The sequence below is a fragment of the Doryrhamphus excisus genome, chromosome 4, assembly GCF_030265055.1.
Source record: "Doryrhamphus excisus isolate RoL2022-K1 chromosome 4, RoL_Dexc_1.0, whole genome shotgun sequence".
NCBI lineage: Eukaryota > Metazoa > Chordata > Actinopteri > Syngnathiformes > Syngnathidae > Doryrhamphus > Doryrhamphus excisus.
The window spans coordinates 27,763,288-27,776,296 of record NC_080469.1 but is presented as its reverse complement, the minus strand read 5'-3'; the positions used below and the strand labels follow the sequence as shown (position 1 = coordinate 27,776,296).

The window sequence follows — 13,009 nt, the reverse complement described above, 5'->3', positions numbered from 1 at the left end:
CTCTGTCCTCCTGGTATATTTATCCCTCTAATATTATTGTTCCCATGCAATAGCCATGCCAGCGGTTCGGCTGATAGAGAGTATAATAAGGCCGACATCGGGCAGCCATGTCTGACAGACCTTTCTAATCTTATTGACCCAGTTAGAACGCCGTTAACTTTTATAACGCTTACGGCATTTTTATACATTCTTTTTATCCAGCCTACCAGCCTATCTCCAAACCCTATTCTTTTAAGTAATGTAAATAAATATTCGTGATTCACCCTGTCAAAAGCCTTATTTAAATCTATGCTCATGATAATCCCTCCACCGCCTTTTTTCATATAATCAATTACATCCTTAATACTACATATTGTGTCTGTGATGTCCCTCCCAGGTATGCCGTAAGATTGTGTTTTTCCTATAATGTTCCCTATGAATCTCTTTAACCTGTTTGTGATTACCTTTGCCAGTATTTTATAATCATTATTCAATATACTAATTGGTCTATAGTTTTCTAATTTTTCCCTCCCACCCTTTTTATATACTAAACTTATAACCCCCATTCTTATACTATTTGGTATCTCCCCTGTCTCCTCCATCCACTTGAATAATCTATATAATACTGGAGTTAGTATGGTTTTAAACTCAATATAAAATTCTCCTATCAGTCCATCCGAACCTGGACTTTTATTCCTTTTTAATTCGCTAATTGCTCTATCTCTCTCTCTTCTGTCTATTTCTCTTTCACTTATTAATTTATCTCCTTCGCTGACCTTGACCCTCACCTTTTCTAGAAGCTGTTCCATGACTCTTTTGTCGACATTTTCCTCCTTAAATAGGTCCCTATAAAACTGCTCTACCCTCTCCACTATTCCAAATCCATCTGTGATGATCCCCCCGTCCCCATCCTCTATCTCCCCTATGAAGCTCCTTTTCTGGTTTGTTTTTTCCAAGCCCAGAAAATATCCACTACATTTTTCTCCCTCAATCACATATCTTGCTCTACTTCTCACCATCGCCCCTCTACACTTCCTCTCCTCTATATCCTCTAATTCATATTTTAGGGCTATGTATTTCGTTAGATCACTTCCCCCATTGTCTATTTTTTCATTCTCCTTGTCCAGCTCATCCCTCAGCCTCCTTTCTCTTTCTTTCTCTCTCCTGCTCTTATCTCTGCCATATTTTATGCTCAATATTTTAATTGCTCTTTTGACCCTTTCCCACCATTCCCCCACATTATCCTCATACATACTATCATTCATCCATATTGCAATGCATGTCTCCACTTGATTTTTATATTTAGTGTCGTGCAGTAGGCTTCCATTCAAACACCACACCCCGCCTCCCCTCCCCTCCCTCCCTTGTGATAAAGTCAAACACACAATTGCATGATCGCTGATTGCAGTCATCTTATATTTGATTGATCCTATCTTGTTTAAGATGTTTTCTTTTGCCCAAACCAAATCTATTCTGCTTTGTTTGAGCACCCCCCCACCACTTGTTTCCTTGTGAACACCTTCCCTGCTGGGTTTCGTTCCCGCCATACATCCACCATTCCATTTGCTCTCATATTTTGCAGTAGAACCCCTCTTAAGCTGTCATCTCTGAACCTCATCCCTGTGCACACATCCAACCTCCCACACCACACATTGAAATCCCCGACCATCACACAGTTCTCTTCCATGAACTCCTTCAAACTCCCAAAAAACCTTCCTTTCCCTCTCATAGATGTTCCATAGCTGATATGTTTTGCCACCATAATGAAACTCAATCCCTAAAACCCTCCCCTTCCCATCCTTCCCACACTCCTTTACATCATCCACCACTCCCTTCCTAATATTGCCACACCCCTCGCATTCTTCTCTCCATTATTAACAAATATTTCCCCAATCCACTCTTTCTCTATATAATCTATAACCCCCCCATCCCAGTTAGTCTCTTGCAGACAAACAATGTCCTCTTTACATATTTGCATTGCATAAAGCAGTCTCTCTTTATTTCTTAGTCCGTTCCCATTGAATGAGGAAAGCGTCAGCATTGACTTCATGTGAGAAGGAGAAAAGTCTGACACCCCCCACTTTTAATTCTACATTAATCTGATCAGTTTCTTTGTCTCCTTCCGATCAGCTGTTCTCCCCTTGATCTCCTCTTGCACTGTCAAACCCTCCTGCCCCTTATCCGACTCCTCACTTGGGAATGATGTAATGTTCCCTTCGTCTCTTCCCCGTTACCCTTTTCTCCCTCACTCGATACATCTTTTAGACTCTCTAGTTTTACTCGTTGTTGCCCCACACACTTCCAGCTCCCTTTCCTCTCCCCAAATTCCCTCAATCACCTTGAACCCATCAATCACTCTCCTCCCTCTTTCCTCCCCATGATTATGCCTCTTGTCAGCAATGTCATTCTTACTTTCGTTGACCGTGTCCTCTCCTGTTGTCTCGTCTTCTCGTCCTGCTGTTAGCTCTTCCACACTCTCTTCATTCCCGTCGCTCCTTTTGCGCTTCAGCTCTGCTGTCTCATTTGCGCCGTCCTCACGAACCCTCACGGACTCTATTCCTCGTCTTCCATCCTTGCTGCTGCAGTGATCTTGACGTTCTGAAGCCTTTGCCCCTCTTCCTCCTCCATGCTGACCGCCTCTGCTTGGATTCTGGCTTCCGGCATCTCCTCATCTCCCGCTGGGTCGCTTGATTGACGGCACTCCCTGGCGTAGTGGCCCTGTGCACCGCAGCTGAAGCACTTGAATTCCGGGCACTCTCTTAGGATGTGCCCAGGTTGAATACACAGCCTGCACACCTTGACCTGCCTATCGTGCATCACCTTGAAATATTCTTCCCCTTCAAGTGTTGAGAATTCGGTTGCGAAGGGGAGTGAGCGGACCCTTTCATTTGACGCGGCAGAAGCGCGTGCCATCCAAAATGTCCATTCCTGGCCACTTTCTCCTCTTTATTGGTGACACAACTGTCACTCCCCAGTCCTCCAGTTTCTTAATTATTTCACTGTCTTCAGTATTGAACGGGAGAGCATGACGTCGGCAGCCACGGCATGTCGATAACGGCTGGCTCCACCACTCCACCCCGCCCGCCCTGCGTTGGTGAGAAGACGTCGGACGAGGAGAGGAGGGGGGCCAACTGTGATGCGCCAGAGATCTACCAACATTTCTTAGCATAATAAAAGCTGGGCAGGGACAGTTAGCTGTACTCATTTGTTCTGACCTGTAAGTAAAGCCTACGTCTCTGCAGGTGTTAGGGAAAGACTTATGAGCCCGGAGCGGATAATATGTAATCTGACTGGTCTGAGAGTAAACCATATAACTGACAAGTTCGTTGTCATCTCTTGCCTCCAACACGACACCCACAGGAATCACTGACCTAAGAACAGGTGGTCAAATTCCAACAATATATACCGGGTGACTTAAAAAAGAAACAGTCAGTTCATCTCTGCATGCTTCAGAGGCAATTAACATGCAATTCTGGATTCTTAGACCATCCAGGAGCTTCTTTTTACCCTCCATATCCTTCATTGTGACTTTGTATCTATTTATTCCTTTAAATCTGCATCCTGTCATGGTTCCACAGTTTAGAACAATTCCCTTGTCCAGTGGTGCAATGGCCCCCTCACCCACGACTTCCACTGCCACAGCTAATTGCCTAGGATAGGCAGCAGCCTTGTCTGATGGCTCCCTGGCTACCAGCTTGACTTGTGCTCCTTGTTTAAAACAAAAAGTGCCCCTCCCCCCACCAGCCACAAATTTGGGGGGTGGGGGAGGACATTCACAAAAGAGAATTTTTAAGAAAAAAAAACACTTTCAATAGAAAAGAAAAAACTGAATATAACTCGAAAAATATCTCTCTGTGATCTACTCTGCAACTGCTCTCACCGTTTTTTTCAGGGTAGTATGGCCGTAAGGTGCCAGGTCAACTGAAAAGATTCTATTTGAAGGCGATGCAGGCTAGACTCCAGAAAAAAGTGTCAAAGAGCGCCCTCTGCTGTCAGGCTAGAGCAGAAACCATAAAAAGCTTAAAGCACCTGGTATTCCCAGGCGGTCTCCCATCCAAGTACTAACCAGGCCCGCCCCTGTTTAATTTCCGAGATTGTTTTTTTTTTTTTAAGCTTACAGCACCTGGTATTCCCAGGCGGTCTCCCATCCAAGTAGTAACCAGGCCCGCTGCCCGGCGGGTGTCAGCCGGCGCGGTGGAGCGCCTTACCACTCGCCTGCACGCCCCCTCTGCTTGCTCATGTGCGGGCCTCCTCCCCTCGCCCGCTCCTTTGTCTGCCACACTGCCGTAGCCCCGATGCCGTGGTCGAGGGGAGTCTAGGGGTGCTATCCCTTGGCAGTCCGTACCTCCCTGGGCTCGGGGCCTGGTTGTGGGTCTGGGACCCCTGGGTCCCCCGCCCTGTGATGCCCCGGACGCCCAACCCGGGGACGTCCACAGTGTGTGCTTGCGTGTGTCTGAGATTATTTTATGTATTTATTGTTTTAAATACTTAGATAAATAATGATTAGTTTTATTATAATTATACGTATATATATGTGTGGGTGTGCGTGTGTGTATATGGCTATATAGATATACGGGGGGGCTCTGCAGGGGTCTGGCGCAGGGCGTTCCGTCTCTACCGCCCGGTCCTCCATGGGGCAGTGTGCCCGGGCCTCTTCTGTCCTGGCCGGGGCGGTCCTGTTTCGGTAGTCAGGCCTGGGGTTACCTGGGGCGGGCCGGGTTCTGCTTCCTGGGGGTGTGTGGGGGGCGGCGCCTCCGGCCGTGGATGGGCTCCCTCCCGGTTGGCGAGGGTGCCCCTGTGCCCACAGGTGTGTGGCCCTCGATGCCCTTCTGCCCTAGTGGGGTATGGTCTCCCGCTGGTCTCGGGGGTGCAGCTCTCCTCCGGCCTGCTGGCGCCCTGTTGCCGGTTGGGATTGCTCCTCCATGGCCTCTTGCTGGTCTCTTCAGGGAGGTGCTTCGGGGGCGGGTCTTGGGGAGTCGGCCCTGGCTTTGCCCACACCCACGGCGCCGGAGGATCTCTGGTGGTGGGGGCTTGACCTGGCTGCGCGGGGCGGGGTTTGCTGGGTGGTAGAAGGCAGTCTCTCTCCTTTTGTCATTCTCAGTGACAATTACACATTCACACACTCGCATTCACATACACAAGCACGCTTACGCACACATATATGAATATATACACAGAAGTACACACCTCCATATGGACACTCACAGCACATGGGTGCTTCTCAACACAATCTACCATCTTATCCCTGATGTCTATATGCTATTGGTATGCTATTATTACAGTAAAAATGATGTCAAGCAGTGAGATTTTAATTACTGTAACTGTATGGCTGTAATTGTGTTCACTATCATGGTTCATGTCTTCATTGTTACTATTGCTGCTGGTAAGTTGGACTGTTTCACTTCACTGATATCATCTCTATTGTGAGTGACCCTTAGCCATCATTGACATTTAACTGTTCTGTTTGTCACTGTTGTTGTTATGGGAATTCTTGTTGCTGCTGTTTTTGTCTCTCTCTCTACTGCCCCCCCCCCCCCACCCCACCCCACCTTCTCTTCTTCTTTTCTGTGTTTCTTCTTGCTCCGGTCCGGTCGCTCCAAATGCGCATAACAAAAACATCAAATAACGGCAAATAAAATTTCATGGTGCAGGAAAGTTGTAGCCAACACCTTTCCTGACACAGAGCAAATCTGTTTAGCATGTAAGGGCATTTAGATCAACAATACTATCTGCCCCATTGGCTGGACGGACCAAAAAAAAAAAAATCAATTTCAAGAGGGGCTCTGTCAAAGAGGGATTCAGGTAACCCTCTATGGGCTCACACTGACACTGTTGTCCAGGCTGTATTGCCACTGCTTCAGCCGCGGTGGGTGGGGATGACTGGAGGAGGAAGAAGAAGTGGAATGAAAGAGGCAGGTCCCGAAATTGACACCTCCAAGATCGAATGAGGTCTAAGCCAAATATCAGCAAAGGTTGAGCCAGTCACCTGAAGGTTAGATTTTTGATCTGAGTGTCCCGGATTCAAGTCCCTGTTCAGGTGACCAGTGACAGGGTCTCAGGTCCACTTGCAAACGCCTCCTTTTTGCCCTCAAAATACAAGGGCAACAGGACAATCCCTTGGTTCCACCAAGACTTGAACTTAGACCACTGGATTCAAAGTCTGGGGTGCTAAACATTACACCACGGAGGGAGGGCTTGTCCGAGAACTGAACTCGGGACCTCTTGCACCCTAAGCAAGAATCATACCACTAGACCAACAAGCCCCTGCTTGGGCAAATACTTACCTTTCCCCGGTCAGTTGGCGCCCATGATGCGGGTGTTTTCGCAGTTGACTGGGTTGTGCGCTGTTGGTTATGGGGACCGGGGGGGTTATGAGGGGCGGGGTGTTGTGGACGAGGGCTTTTTTGTTCCTTCACGGTCCGCATTCTCCGCACTCGTGATGTAAAATTTTGGGTAGAGGATAATAGGGTCCACTGCCACCTTTGATCTGCTCCTTGCAGTCTTGGTGACCAAGAGGTTTGTTGCCGCTCTGCTTTGACGTGCTGTTTTCTTTACCTTTCCCCGGTCTTTCGGCAGTCTTGTCGAGGGTGTTTCACAGGTGGGTGGGGTGATGTTGGTTATGGAGACCAGTGGGTTGTCGCCGTGGGCTTTTGTTGTTCCTGGAGCACATAAAGATGGATGGTCAGTACAGGGGTTGAACCCGTGACCTTGGCGTTATTAGCACCACGCTCTGACCAACTGAACTAACCAACCACAGGACACCATTGCATCAAATGTTTCCAGCTCAAATCAACTAACTCATCCTTAACAGACCGCATTCTCTGTGCTTGTGGTCGAAATTTTGGTTCTCGGACAATGGGGTCATCTGCCCTCATGCAGTCACGGTGGGTGAGAGGTTTGCCGCTGCTCTGCTTTGCCATGCTGTTTTCTTTACCTTTCCCCGGTAGGTTGGCAGCCTTGATGGGGGTGTTTCGCAGTTGACTGGGTTGTGCGCTGTTGGTTATGGGGCCTGGGGGGTTTTGGGCTTTTGTCGCCGCCATGCTGTTTTCCTTGTGGTGGTGTACTGTTAATTGTTGTCAACGGGGGCTTTTGTTGTTTCTTCACGGTCCACATTCTCTGCACTCGTGGTCTGAAGAGGATAATGGGGTCCACTGCCCCCATTGATCTGCTCCTTGAGTCTTGGTGACCAAGAGGTTTGTTGCCGCTCTGCTTTGACATGTTGTTTTCTTTACCTTTCCCCGGCCTTGTCAAGGGTGGGTGGTGTGATGTCGGTTATGGGGGCCGGTAAGTTGTTGTTCCTGGAGCACATAAAGAAGTGGCTAGTACGGGGGTTGAACCCGTGACCTTGGCGTTATTAGCACCACGCTCTGACCAACTGAGCTAACCAGCCACTGGACACCATTGCAATATTTTATGTTTTTTTTTTTTATTTTATGTACCCCGAAGCAGACTCAATCGGTACACTGGGGTCTGAGGGCGATAAGTGGGTACCTGGTGGACACCTTGTTTGTACTCTTGACAGGTATTTCGGGGCAGTTTAACAATTGGCTTTTGATGGTGGAACAAGCTAAAACAAGGAAAACAGATTGTTTAGCGTGCCTGGGAGTGTGCCCCTTATTGCAAATAGTTCCCGCTGTGATTTCCGCCGAGTGTCCCTGATGAATACATCCACTGCTCCAGAAGCAGCCTTAGCTAATTGTCGGCCATTCGCCATAGCGCACCCCGAGGTTACAGAGGTCAAAGGTAAGCCCATATTCAGCAGCACAGTGGCGAAAGGTAAATTTATGTGCATTACCGTTTCCACAGGTTCCCCATTGGTACAACCCGGCATTAATATCTCTTGGTGTAATTCTACCTTAGAGATGGATGCCTTCTTCCGGCCGATACTCAGGGCTGACCTCTGGTGGTGGTGCGGTGGACCCGGCGTGAGTGATAGGTTACTGACCGAGAACATGACTGGTGTTTGTGCCCCTATTTCTTTCCTTCTTCCAATGACAGTACTGTCAGTAGATGTGGAGCGCCTAGTGCATAGTGCTACTTCCGTAGGGTCTCACCTCGTGCCACCGGCCGCCCTGAGGACCAGGCGAGGTGTGTCAACCTCACCCTGGTTAGACACCCCCAACCCGACGTACATTGACGCCATAGGTATCCCTCGTGGCGTCCCAGAGGAGTATAAAATTATAGATCAGGTTATATCCAGTTTTGCTGTTCCAGTTCATCCCTTTGATTTCCATTAACCATAATACCGAAGTGATTCATTTTCTGCATTATAACTTTCAGCGTCTCTCTAATCAAACTGAAGAAGCGTTCAGAGCAGTTAGTGTAGCATTTATCTACTTCTCTGATGGCCTTCCTTCACGTTACCTTCAAGATAAGGTAACGTGGTTTTACAAAAAACAGTTTAAAAAGTATAAATATGGTTAGAGCATTTAAGAGTAGTAATAGTTCATGTCATACATATAAAATTCAGTTGTAAAAGAAAAAAAGACACCCTACTATTTTTTATATGTTTGTGTCTAAAATAACCAAATCTCCATTGTTGCCGTTTGAGTGTAATAGACAATATGTCACGATGTGGGCGTCACCCCCTCGTGACAGCTCTCTTAGTTTCCTTCTTTCCTTCTGTTCCAGTTTCCATGCCCTTATTTTGGTATCCACTTCCTTTGTCGTTCTCTTCCGTTTTCCTTACCCCTGGCTTCATTCTGTCACGCAACACCGCCAAGCGTGACAACACCGTGTCACACCGTGACAGAATGAGGCCACAACTGAAAGAGCACGCACCTGAACTAAATAGGGATAATGAAATTAGAAGCAGGTGTGTGAAACGAGCAGGGGTAAGGAAAACGGAAGAGAACGACAAAGGAAGTGGATACCAAAATAAGGGCATGGAAACTGGAACAGAAGGAAAGAAGGAAACTAAGAGAGCTGTCACGAGGGGGTGACGCCCACATACAATAGACAATAGTCTTGAGTCTTTTGAAGCAGCATTCCCAGACGCTGACCAGCTACTCCCAACACCACTAATCTTGCAGGTACCTGGGAATGCCAGCAGCAACCTTGAAGAAGTTTCATCATGCAAAATGGGCCAAGATAAGAACACATGCACAAAAAGTAATTATTATCACATACACACACACACACATAGACAACAAGTACAGCTTGTGCAACTGCTTGCTTCCCCCCCCCTTAGAGTTGCACGACCATGTATTAGGGACCTCCTAAAGAAAATAAAAAGAGAGGAGCATGAATGGCATACTCACAGTGGAGCGGCATGTCACTGGGTAAACTTTGAATATTGTTGTCTGTCTCTTTTGTATTTAAGTGTTTTTACAAGTGTCACAGGACTTTGAACCTGACCTTTACTTGGTCCTTCGAGCTGGATCCCAAGACACCTGAGGAGTCCAGTTGTGGAGCGGACGAGACAGAAAGACCGTGGCCACGGCAGACAAAACCCTTTGATGGGCTGTCTTCTCAGTTCAACAACTGGAAGCTGAAGGTTGACGGGATACCGACGGAAGAGAAGACAACAAACAGTAAGACATTTTTGATCAGAGTGTGAGTGAAAGGGCGTTGTCCCTTTGTGTTAAAGCAGGGGTGGGCAAACTGAGACCTGGCGGCCACATGCAGCCCATTAATCCAATCCACTTTATTGATATAGCACATTTTATAAACAGAGTTTCTAAAGTGCTGGACAGGCTAGTAAAATAAAAGGTAAAAATAAAATACAATAAATGAAGGTACAAATTGAATTTAATCCAAAACTAAAAGGTCGAATAGGAAACAATAAAATCTCAGATTGAATCCTAAAGCGAACAGGCAACCAATGCAGGGAGGCCAGAAGGGTTCTTGACCTCTAGAACTGAGTGCGTCCCTCGGGTCAATAAGGTTTGTCACCCGGTGCTAAAGCCTTGTGTATACTATTCGCTGGCAAGCAAAGAGACGGACTCGGCAGTCTTCTGTAGGAAGACGAGCTGGCGGTCTTTTGTGATAAGGCGGACTTGGCAGTCTTTTGCAATAGGGCGGACTTGGCAGTCTTGTGCAAGAGGAAGGAGCCATTTTGACGGGCTTTCCTTTGTAAAAGACGGAGTTGGCGGTCCTTTGTAATGAGGCGGAGTTGGCGGTCTCTCGCAGTAAGACCGAGTTAGCAGTTCTTTGTGCAAAGACGGAGTTGACGGTCATGCTAGGCTAGGAAAGGAGAGCCTCCGCGGTTAAAGACCTTTTCGGGGTTTGAATGTGAAAACGTTTTCAAAGTACGAATGAGTGTGTGAATGGGAGATTTTGTCACTAGACAGGTCTTCATATTAAAGGGTGAGAAAAAGAGTAAGTCTTTGAGGAAGCAGAGGCAAGAATTCTCCGCCCTCACCGGGGTAGAAGCTTGAGAATTACCTCAAAGAAAAGTTCATTACTCTCTCACTGACAAACAACCCTGTTGTTAGTTTTCCCTAGGAAGCTCATCACAACAGGGACTAAATTATTCCCAAGATGGGAAATAAAAGTGGAAAACCACAAGTCAAAAAGGAACCAAAAGCTATATTCAGCATGACTAGGCTTGTCTTAACAAATACAACCAGAACCAAATGATGAACCAGTAGTATAATTACAAGTACACCTAATAAAACTAAATGCATATGAAGGAATAAAACCAGCAATAGAAGATTTGTTAAAATCTTAAGTCTTAGTAGAATGCGATAACCCACCATGTAACATCCCTATTTTCCCAGTGAGAAAAAGTGCCACTCTCTGTGGGATGGAGAATGATACAGGACAAGTTGTAAATCAAGCTGTGGTGGCAAGAGCACCTTGTGTGCCTGACCCACACACATTGTTAAATTCCTTACCAACAGATGTCACATGGTTCACCATAGTAGACATCAGTAATGCATTCTTCTCCATTCAAATAGAGAAAGAAAGTTCAGGTTCGCATTTACGTTTGCAAAAAAAATATATATATATATATATATACGTATATATATACTATATATATATATATATATATATATATATATATATATATATACGTATATATATACTATATATATATATATATATATATATATATATATATATATATATATATATATATATATATATATATATATATATATATATATATATATATATATATATATATATATATATATATATATATATATATATAGTATATATATATTACGTACACACGCTTACCACAAGGATATTGTGAAAGCCCGACAATTTATTCACAAGCAATGAATAAGTCAGTATGGCCAGTATGTCCACGTTTGAACCCCCAAATGAAAGCCATATATTATTATATGTAGATGACATCCTACTAGCGTCACCAGATAGGAAGTCATGTGAAGAAGACACAATAGTCTTTCAATCACCATTTAGCAAAAGAAGGCCATAAAGTGAGTAAAGACAATTTTGTAAGCAATCAGTGAAGTATTTAGGGCATCAGTTGACAGGACAAGGGCGAACCATTCTAACAGACAGAAAACAAGCAATCTTAAATGCAGCTAAACTACAAACGAAAAAACAAATGATGTCCTTTTTAGGACTCACTAATTATTGTAGATGTTGGATTCCAAACTATGCACAAATAGTGCACCCTTATAGTGGAATGAGGCAGAAAAAGCATTCTGTGTTTAAAAAATATATATATATATATATATATATATATATATATATATATATACTGGTAGAAAGTACGATTCTAGCACTACCTGATTACAGCAAAACATTTATACAAACAGTAGATTGTAAAGGTCTTTACATAACCTTGTGTGCGGGCTGTAATAGCAGCATCTATAGCCGTGGAAACAAGTGCAACCATTGTATTATTCCATCTACTCGTACTGAAAGTACCTCATGCAGTTTCCACCCTGCTATTACAGACTAACGTGACATTTTTGTCTCCTGCTGGACATCTGTCTTGCATGGCAACACTTTTGTCCCAACCACATTTAACACTTGAGCGATGCACCACGCTCAACCTAGCTACCCTTCTACCACTCCCTGAGGAAGGCCAACCACATGATTGTTATGAACTAACAACACAAACTACAAAGTGTAGACCAGACATATTAGGTCAGGCACTAACAAAAAGAGGAGATTTTGAAGATGGTTCCTTGAAGAAAAATAATTTTGGACAAACAATAACAGGCTATGCAGTTGTTACACAAGATATGGTGTTGAAAGCAGAACATTTACCATCCTCTTATTCTGTGCAAGCAGCAGAATTAGTAGCGCTTACAGAAGCATGCAAATTAATGAAAGGTCAAAAGGTGACAATTTATACTGATAGCCAATATGTATATTGAACAGTACATACCTTTGCACAATATTGGCAAAACAGAGGTATGATAACATCAACGGGAAAACCAGTAACTCATGACGGATTACTAACAGCATTACTAGAAGCAGTGCAATTACCAAAACTAATTGCTGTATGTAAATGCATGACACATATTACAAATAATACTGATCCGATATCCTTAGGAAATGTGTTCGCTAATAAAATGATAAAACAAGCAGCACTAAAGGAACTGAACCATCTTAACACTAAAAAATTACAAGTAGACTTTGAGATTCTGGCAGACATGCAACAACAGAGTCCAAAGCAGTAAATTGACCACTGTCTTAGGAATAAAGCAACCCTGGACAAAAATGTTAATATGTCGACAGATAATAAAACAATCTTGCCAAAAAATTTGCATAAGTGGGACGCTATTTTGAGCCATGGTTTTACACATGTCTCAACAGGAGGGATGTGCCACACTATTAACACCCACTTTACTATGTATGAATTTAATTCTTATTCCAAAAAATTTGTAGAGCGTGTTTAACGTGTGCAAAACACAATGCCCAGGGCAGCTTGCGACCTCGGTGTGGCCAATTTCAAAAACCACAATATTTATTTCAAGTAATACACATGGACTTTATTGTTTTATAAGTGTAAAAAGAAAACACTGACACTCTTCCAAGTGGGAAGGACCTTATCAAGTATTGTTAACGACATTGACGACATTGAAATTGCAAAAAGAGGTAC

General features: G+C 44.7%; 2 non-coding genes across 2 annotated transcripts; both read right to left on the bottom strand.

Annotated features, from left to right (window-relative positions):
- Positions 1 to 6,170: 6,170 nt before the first annotated feature.
- trnap-agg (transfer RNA proline (anticodon AGG)) lies at positions 6,171 to 6,242 on the bottom strand. The gene has a single exon. It is a non-coding gene; the product is annotated as a tRNA-Pro (tRNA).
- Positions 6,243 to 7,295: 1,053 nt separating this feature from the next.
- trnai-aau (transfer RNA isoleucine (anticodon AAU)) lies at positions 7,296 to 7,369 on the bottom strand. Its single transcript has one exon. It is a non-coding gene; the product is annotated as a tRNA-Ile (tRNA).
- Positions 7,370 to 13,009: the final 5,640 nt, after the last annotated feature.